This window comes from Arvicola amphibius, chromosome 9 (genome assembly GCF_903992535.2).
Source record: "Arvicola amphibius chromosome 9, mArvAmp1.2, whole genome shotgun sequence".
NCBI classification, from domain to species: Eukaryota; Metazoa; Chordata; class Mammalia; order Rodentia; family Cricetidae; genus Arvicola; species Arvicola amphibius.
In genome coordinates, this window is record NC_052055.2 from 105185204 (window position 1) to 105194600 (window position 9397).

General features: G+C 46.6%; 1 protein-coding gene across 2 annotated transcripts in view; it reads right to left on the reverse strand.

The window, feature by feature from the left end:
- Positions 1-7316, reverse strand: part of Sirt1 (sirtuin 1) — a 54392-nt gene extending 47076 nt beyond the window's left edge. The window contains exons 1-2 of one of the 2 annotated variants that reach the window (XM_038341222.1): positions 7090-7316; positions 6649-6747 (exon numbers count right to left, since the gene is read on the reverse strand). The gene's annotated coding sequence lies outside the window, so the exon portion shown is untranslated. Of the gene's footprint in view, positions 1-6648 lie in introns of both variants that reach the window. The other variant, XM_038341221.1, reaches the window with a different exon arrangement.
- Between the last annotated feature and the right edge of the window lie 2081 nt (positions 7317-9397).

The window sequence follows — 9397 nt, forward strand, 5'->3', positions numbered from 1 at the left end:
GCATTTTCTCAATAGGGGGTACAGTCCTCTCTAATGATTCTAGCTTGTGTCAAGCTGATGTAAAACTACCCTGGACAAAAAACTAATAAGGGTCTGACATAGTTAAAGGAAAGAACTGATTTCTTCAAATTGTCTTCTAACATGGAATGTCCTTCTGTATATGTGTTGCTTTTCTTGGTTAATGAATAAAGCTGCTTTGACCTATGGCAGGGTAGAATATAGCCAGGCTGAGAGGGCTATAGAGAGACAGTGGGAGGAGTCAAGAAGCTGCCCAAGAAGCAAGAGATAACAAATCATGAGCCTTGCAAAATACAAAATAATAGAAATGGGTTAATTTAAAATATAAGAGTTAGTTAATAAGAAGCTTGAGCTAATAGGCCAAACAGTGTTGTAATTAATATAGTTTCTGTGTGATTATTTGGGTATGGGCAGCTAGCAAACGAATAAGCAGTCTCTGTTTACAGTCTTCTGATCTCCACATGGGCAATGTGGTACACTCACACACAGATCTCACACACACGCACGCATGCACACACACGTACACTCACACAGATCACACACACATGCACACTCACACAGATCTCACACACACATGCACACCCACACAGATCTCACACATACATACTCACACAGATCTCACACACGCATACTCACACACAGATCTCACACATGCACGCACACTCACACAGATCTCACACACACACACAGATCTCACACCCATACAGATCTCACATACATGCACGCACACACATGCGCAGTGAGTTAAAAAAAAAAGAAAAACATTGAAATTACCTAGAGTCCCCAACTACACTGGCTTATAGTGTGAGACCCTGTCTTGAAGAGGTGGCTCAACAGTTAGGAGCACCACCTGCTCTTCCAGAGGACTCAGGTTCAAGGGTTCAATCCCCAGCACCTACTTAGCGGTTCGCAATCATCTGTAAGTCCAGTTCCAGAGGATCTGATTGCCCTCTTCTGGTCTCCACAGATAGCAGGCATGTACATGGTACATAGCATACATGCGGGCAAAGCACCCAAATACATTAAAAGTCAGTCGATCAAACAAACAAACAAAAACCACCTAAAAGAATAAAACAAAAGCAAAAAACTCTGAGTGTGGGCTGACAAGCCTGAGACCCACGTTCTAAGCCTGGAGCCCGCACAGAGGAAGGCGGGAACCAGCGCTGCACGTTATCCTTTGACTTCCACAAGCACAAAGGTGTATCCCCGGACTCATGCACCTTGAGAGAAACAGTCATACCCCCGCCCCCAAGATTTGTTACCGGGCTGCAAGCACCTTTGCTGGCTGGACCGTCTCATCAGCCTTTTTCTTTGCTTCATAAACAATGTCTTGCAATGTAGCTCAGGCGTGCCTTGACCACAGGACCACACTCTCGTCCTCTTGCTTCTGCGCCTGCGTGCCAGGCTTACGAACAGGCACAGCGATGCCCTGCTAACAAATCTTACTTTCTGTTTGTTTTTGAGAAAGAGTCAGAGTGTCAGATGGGGTACATGGTGAGCCCCTGTCTCAATATATATATAAATATATATATATAAATAAGAAAAGGGGGCGGGGTTAAGGAGAAGAGCAGGCCTTAGTACAGACCTGTGCCTCAGAGCTTGCCGAATTCCTTGGTTTTAGTCCCTCTAGTGGTAATTCTGAGGTACTGTTGTTGATCACGGCAAAGCACAGAAAGCCTCCAACAGCTAAAATAATCCGGAATAGGAGTTGTGCTCAGTGGTAGAGGGTAATATGGACAAGGACCTGACTTTCCAGTTCTCAAATCAGTAATAGTGTGGTGCCACATGCCTCTAAGCCCAGCACTTGGGAGAGGGTGGCAAGAGGATTAGGTCTTCAAAGTCATCCCTGATTACACAGTTCCAGGCCAGCCTGGGCAAAGTCTGTCTCAAGGCAGTGACACTTTCCACAACCCAAAACAAACAAACAACAAAAACCAACCCTCAAACCATCCTTTCCCAGCCAGCACTGCCATTTGACACCTTGTGTAGATAAATGGTAAACTGAGGCACGAGGTCACACAGCTGGTGAGTTATCTGGGGTCCGAAGACCACACGCTTCCTTCCCCACTTTGTTGGTGTTTAGGACAGGACCAAGGGCCTCCAGACTGCTACACAGTGTATCACCGCACCAGAAGCTCGGGATTTTATGAAAAAGTCTTCCAGTTTAAAAATTTGTTTAAGCAACAAATCCACAATTGCTTAGACTCACGGTTTGGTGGGCCTTGTTTGACTGGCAAGTAATGGATTTGGTCTGCTGGTTTATATACTCCTTGTTTTTGGGACAGCCTCCTGATGTAGCTCTAGCCAGCCTCAGACTCAGAGATCCACCCACCTCCGCCTCAGAGTACTGGGATTAAAGGTGTGCACCATTTGGGTGTCCATTTCTTTTATACCTTCATATTATTGAGCAACTTCTGCAGAACCAGGAATAAGCTCGTGAATACTGTTCTCTATTTCAGTTTGACCCTTACTTGGCAAGCGTGAGCCCGCACAGACTCATACAACACCTAAATTCTCTATCACCGAATCTGATACGGGATTTATGAGTGCAATGCAGCCTTTCCCTAAGTCTGGTGAGCTTGACCTGGACCATCAACGGTCACCTGAGCCTCTTGAAGACAGAGGCTTCTGAACAGGGAAGCCTAGACAAGGGAGGAACAGGGTTAATGTAAGAAAAGTGAGGAAGGGGCTGGAGAGATGGCTCAGTGGTTAAGAGCATTGCCTGCTCTTCCAAAGGTCCTGAGTTCAATTCCCGGCAACCACATGGTGGCTCACAATCATCTGTAAAGAGGTCTGGTGCCCTCTTCTGGCCTGCAGACATACACACAGACAGAATATTGTATACATAATAAATAAATAAATATTTTATAAAAAAAAAAGAAAAGAAAAGTGAGGAAGAAGTCCCAAGAGTGGGAAGGACTCCGAGGGAAGAATGACACCATATTTATTGCCCTGCCTGGTGGGCTGTCACATTCTCTACAGTGTAAAAATGTATGGGTGTTTTGCTTGCATGCATGTATTCCACTGTGTGTGCCCTTAGAGGCCAGAAGAGGGTGTCAGATCTCCCGGGCCTGAGTTACAGATGGCTGTAAGCCTCTAAGTTGTGGTCCTCTGGAAAAGCAGCAGCCAATGCTCTTAACCATTGAGCCGTCTCTCCAGCTACTGAGCGTGTGTGTGTCATACGTATGGTAGAGACATATGGTGGGAATGAGATAGAGACTTTTTTTTGAGACAAGGTTTCTCTGTAACAGCTCCAGCTGTCCTAGAACTCATTTTTGAGTCCTGGCTGGCCTCAAACTCACAGAGATCCGCCTGCCTCTGCCTCCTCGAGTGCCGGGATTAAAGGTGTGCGCCACCACTGCCCGGCTAGATGAGTCTGAAGTAAACTTATTGAGATTAGTCACTTTTGAGCACACAGTGGGTCCAGCCGGTATGGAGTCTACCTACCCTATTCATAATCCCGTGGCTCACCCGGAGAGTTGCTCTTTTATTTGGGAGAGGGACCGTGTGTGTTTTGTGACTAGCTCTGCCCTTCTGTGGATCCCCATAATAACCTACGGGCATCTTAACTCCTGTCTCGAAAGCAATGATTCTGTGATGCCCTTTGGAGTAGGAGGCCCCCGACCTTGGAAGTATTCATTAACACTTCCTACCCAGACGGGTATCCCTGATTAGGTGACACCTGCTGCATGCAGAACTACTGAGGGGAGCTTTAATCATGCTAGGCCCCGCCCCAAGATGCTTGCTTTAATTCGTCTGGAGGAGAGCCCGTCGTATTTAAGTTTGCCAACAATCACACAACTTTGAAGTCATTCCAAGTGCTGACAAAGGGCAGGCATGTAGGTCAGCGTGAGGCACTCGCTTAGCCAGGCATGGGGCTCAATTCCCATCCTGGGGGAGAAAGGAAACAAACCAACAAATGCTTAGGCACTCACAAAGTCTGCTGCGGTAAGGACAGGGTATGTTCTCCCCGAGCACACACCGTCGTCGTGGGGATTAGTCACCCCTTGTCAGACCACGTGTTAAGTCTCAGCCACCAACTTGTGTTCTAGCAACCGCATCGGGTGGTTTACAAACATCTTTAGCTCCAGTTCCGGGGAACTGAATGTCCTTTTCTGGTCTGCATACACATGGTGAGCACACGTATTTGTTCACACACACATGCAATCTATGGACTTGGACATGGTATGCAAGTATAATATATTTTTTTTTTTCAAAACAGGGTTTCTCTGTGTAACAGCCCAGGCTGTTCAGGAACTTGCTTTGCAGACCAGACTGGCTTCAGACTCAGAGATTCGCCTGCCTCTGCCCCCTGAGTGCTGAGACTAAAGACATGTGCTGCCACCACCCAGTGCAAGTATTATAAATTTAACTGAAACCCAGCTGCAGGGTAAGCCAGACTTCTAGGTGACCAAGTGCACTTTGGAATCTGAGAATCATTATCCCGGTCCAATACCCCTTTTCATAAATCAAGGAAGCACTGCTTAGCAAGGACTCAGTGTAGTCCTAAGGACAAGAAATGCACCTTGTTCTATTTTTTTCTACTGGAATTAAGAGTGCACACCATCACCACTTTTTCCTTTTTTCTTTCTTTCTCTCTCTCTTTCTTTCTTTCTTTCTTTCTTTCTTTCTTTTTTGTTTTTTTTTTTTTGATACAGGGTTTCTCTGTGTAACCCTGGCTGTCCTGGAACTCACCCCGTAGACCAGGCTGGTCTCAAACTCACAGAGATCCACCTGCCTCTATCTCCCGAGTGCTGGGATTAAAGGTGTGAGCCACCACATTTTAGTGCCACCACTGCCTTGTGCCTCGGGGCTTTTTATCCTTTTGTGCTTTCCTGCTGTCTCTATGTCTGGTTAGCTGATGGCCCCTGGCTTCTGGCTCCAGGTGAGTCCCTCAATCTCTCTTCCTTCTCTCTCTTCTTCTCATTCCTAGTTATTCCTCTTCCTATGTATTTCCTCTCCCTGCTAGGCCTGCCTATCCTTTCTTTGTCTATTGGCCGTTCAGCTCTTTATTAGACCAATCAGTTGCCTTAGGCAGGCAAGGTGAAACAAATGCAACACAGCTTTATATAATTAAACAAATGCAGCATAAACAAAAGTACCACAATGTTACATAGTTAAAGTAATATTCAGTAGCATAAACAAATGTCACACACCTTCGCCTAGTTAAAATCATATTCCACAACAATTCAGGCCAGAGAATTTGACGTAGAAATGTCCTACGTATTTTCTTCACTCTAAGTTTGGGAGTCAGACATAGCAGGGCTGACATTGTAGCTTTGCCCGGGGCACACAGTAGGGCTGCAGTAATGGTGTATTAGATGAAATTTGTAGGAGACTGGGGATGTAGTTCAGTTCACAGTGCTTACCTGTAATGCTTGAAGCCCTGGGTTTGATCCCTAGTATCACATAAGCCAGATACTAGGGATTACATGATGGGATTACCCCTGTAATCCCAGAATTTAGGAGGTAGAGGCAAGATTAGAAGCTAAAGGTCCTTCTTGACTACATGGTGAGTTTGAAGCTAGCCTAGGATACATCAAACTCTGCCTAAAAAGGGAGGGGGAAGATGGAGAGATGGCACAGAGGTTAAAAGCACTGGCTCCTCTTACAGAAGACCCAGGTTTGATTTCTAAGTATCCACATCCTGGCTCACAAGCATCAACTCCAGTTCCAGGGGCTCCTATATCTTCTGTCTTCTGTGGGCACTGCATGCAGATGATGCAGCGGCATACAGGCAACACATCCATACAAATAAAATAAAACTAAATAAGTCTTAAAATTTTTGTAGGAAGCCAGGCAGTGGTGGTGCACACCTTTAATCCCAGCAACTGGGGTGGCAGAAGCAGGTGAATCCCTGAGTTCAAGGCCAGCCTCATTGACAGAAATTTCAGGACAGCCAGGGCTACAGAGAGTAAAGTAACCCTGTCTCCAAAATTCAAGGAGAGGGTGAGAAAAGAAAACCTCAAACAAAAGCAGCTTTTTTGTTTATTTGTAGACAGGGTATCAAATAGCTCGTAGCCTTGACTCACAGAGTTCTACAGGCCTCTGCCTCCCCAGTGTTGGGATTAGAGGTGTGTGCCAAGCCCAGCCAAAAGGAGCCTTGGAATCAGCTCCTTCAAGTTCTGTTTCTTCTTACTTCAGCTGTTTTCTGTGAACTTGCTGCTGAGCTCATCAGAACTCAGCTGAGCAATAACTGAGAATGAATTTTTGAATTACAACTAAAAGCCAATTAATATCTTTAAATCTTCTCTCTTAAATTGGTGGTTGGAATTCTCAGTTTAACATTTAAATTTTTTTTACTTTTTGTTGCTTTTGTTGTGTTTGAGATGGTTTCTCTGTGTATCCCTGGCTGTCTTGGAACTCACTCTGTAGACCAGGCCGGCCTCAAACCCAGAGGTCCACCTGCCTCTGCCTCCCGAGTAACTTCAGATGGGGGAATCCCATTCTCTCTTTTGACTTCTGCAGGCAAAACACTTAATATGTATAAAATAATAAAATAGAACAGAAACAAAACTGCGGATGGGGCGGACGTCAGTCACGGAGCACTGTGGGATGGCTGAGGTCAGAGCTTCACATCATTTCCCACCGAATGTTTGAGAGCAGTTTAGGGATCAGTTTATCTCCTACCTCTGCATAAGTATCGCCGTTTCCATCCTGTTCACCAATGCCTCACAGGGGCATCATCAGCATCCACCGTCTCCGTGGTTATAATTGCTCCGGCAGCCTCTGGAGATGGGGTTGGAACATGGTTGGTAGCGTACGCCTAGCTACCCAGGTTCCATCCCTAGCGTAACCAATCACCATAGCACGGACCTGTAACCCCAGTACCAGGGAGGTGGAGGCAGGAGGATCAAAACCATCCTGTACTACATACTCCTCCTACAGTGAACTCCAGGCCAGCCTCGATTGTGGAAGAAAGACATGGTCTCCAAAACCAACCCAAATCAAACAAAGAAAAAACCCAACAAAACAGTTCCGAAGAATTACATAATTTTGTTTTGTTTCGCTTCGTCTGTATATTTCCGAGACAGGGTTTCTCTGTCTAACAGCCCTAGCTGTGAGGCCCACCTGTGGCGCTCAGAGCTTCTGGGGATTGTAGCCTCTTGTTTCTAGGCTCAAATACGAATCTCACAAAAACATAACTCGCAGCCGCGTGTTGTGGCCCATGCCTACAATCACAGCACTTGGGATGCTGAGACAGAGGATTGCCTGAAGCTAGAGAACAGCCTGGGAGAGCAGAGTTAACACTGGCCTGGGATACAGACGCAAAACCTGGAGGCACTTGACGTACTCGACTCTCGGAGGCCGGAAGTTCTGACACATTCCCTGACGTCTCTTTTGTGCAGTGGCGCTATGCCTTATGGGAGTTGTAGTCCCAGAGTGAGCCACGCTTCTGGATGGGAGGAGTCTGCGATGTGTTGGACGCCACCCAGTCCGGAGGATGGCTGAGACATTTTTTTTTTTAAATTTACTTTTATTTTCACATTATGTGTATGAATGTTTTGCCTACATGTGTGCATGTGTACCACATGTGGGGTCCCTTGTGAGACTTTCTGTATCTTGAGATCAAAGCGCTTTCAACTCTTTTCTATGAGTTTTACTTCTATGTTGCCATACTGTGTTAAGCGTTTTGTTGTTGTTTTGAGGCAGGTTCTTTTAGCCCCAGGCCGACCTGGAACTTGCAACAGTCCTCCTGCCTCAGCTTCACAAAAAGTAGGTGTTACAGGCATGAGCAACTTCGTTAGGTTTTATTATTATCTGAATTTAAAAAGGTCTGTCCCTAAAGAGCCAGCGAGATAGCTCAGCTGGTAAAGGTGCTTGCTGTCAAAAACCTGAGTTTGATCTCCGGTACCCACAAAGAGGAACTTCAGATGGTTCTCTGACCCCAACATTTGTGCACCCACCCATGTAAATAATAAAATATAATAATAAAGGGTCAGCTGGGCGATGGTAGTGCATGCCTTTAATTCCAGTACTTGGGAGGCAGAGGGAGGTGGATCTCAGTGAGTTCGAGGCCAGGCTGGTCAACAAAAGGAGTACCAGGACAGCGGGGACTGAATCACAGAAAAACCCTGTCTCCAAAACCAAAACCAAAACTATATGTGTGTGAGAGATACACACACACACACACACACGCACGCACGCACGCACACACACACACACACACTCACACACACACGCACGCACGCACACGCACACTCACACACACATACACACACACGCACGCACGCACACACACACGCACGCACGCACACACACGCACACTCACACACACATACACACACTCACACACACACGCACACACACACGCACACTCACACACACATACACACATACACGCACGCACGCACGCACACACACACACACACACACACACACACACACGCACGCACACACATATAGTCTACACAGATCATGTTTTGTGTCCCCCTCCACCACCATTTCATTTGGACATTCAGTTTATAAAGGGTTTTACACTTGCTCAGAAAGCACTGGCAACTCCCCCCTTTGTTTTTAATTAGAAATTTGCGTGCATGTGCTCGCGTCCTCGTGTGTACACAGGTGTGTGTTCAGGAAAGCCAGAGAGATTTGGGTGTCTTCCTCTATAGAGCTCCATCATTAATTTATTTTTGAGGTAGAATCTCTCTATGTAGCCCTCGCTGGCCTGGTACTCCTTATCTAGACCAGGCTGGCCTCAAATTCAGAGATCTAGGTGTCCTCTGCCTCCCCGTTGCTGGTGTTAAAGCACGGGCCACCCAGCTTCTATTTTTTAGATAGTCTCTTGCTGAACTTAGAGCTGACCACTTTGGCTCGCCTGGCTAATCTAGGGATCTACCTGTCTGCACACCCCAGTGCTGAGGATATAAACATCTATGGCCACGGGCAATGTTATCGCAGACTCTGGAATCCAGAATCATCTGAGAGATGGGTCTCTACCATGCCCATGATTACGGCTATCTTGATTATGCTAACCTAGGTGGGAAAACCGACCAGCCCACTTGCTGTGGACTGAACAAATGGAGAACACCAGCTAAGAAGCATCATGTGTGCTTTTCCGGCTTCCTTCTGATTGTGAATCAACAGGACCAGCTGCTTAGTCTGCTGCCGACACCGTGCGTGGCTTCCCTGCCATGATGGACTGTGCCCTTGAGGTGTGCGTTTCCTACATGCTGTGCAGGACAGGGTGTTGACAGGCCAGTGACACATGGGTTGTTCATGAATTTCCCAAAGACACAAGGCAGAAGACACTGTTCGAGACACTGTGGTACTGATGCAGTGGGCGGGACAGTAGAAGAAACTGTCTGCAGACAGGCGTTCTAGAAGTTGTTTTCAGGGTCACGTGGCCTGGGATAATTGCTGTCGGGGCTTGTCATGG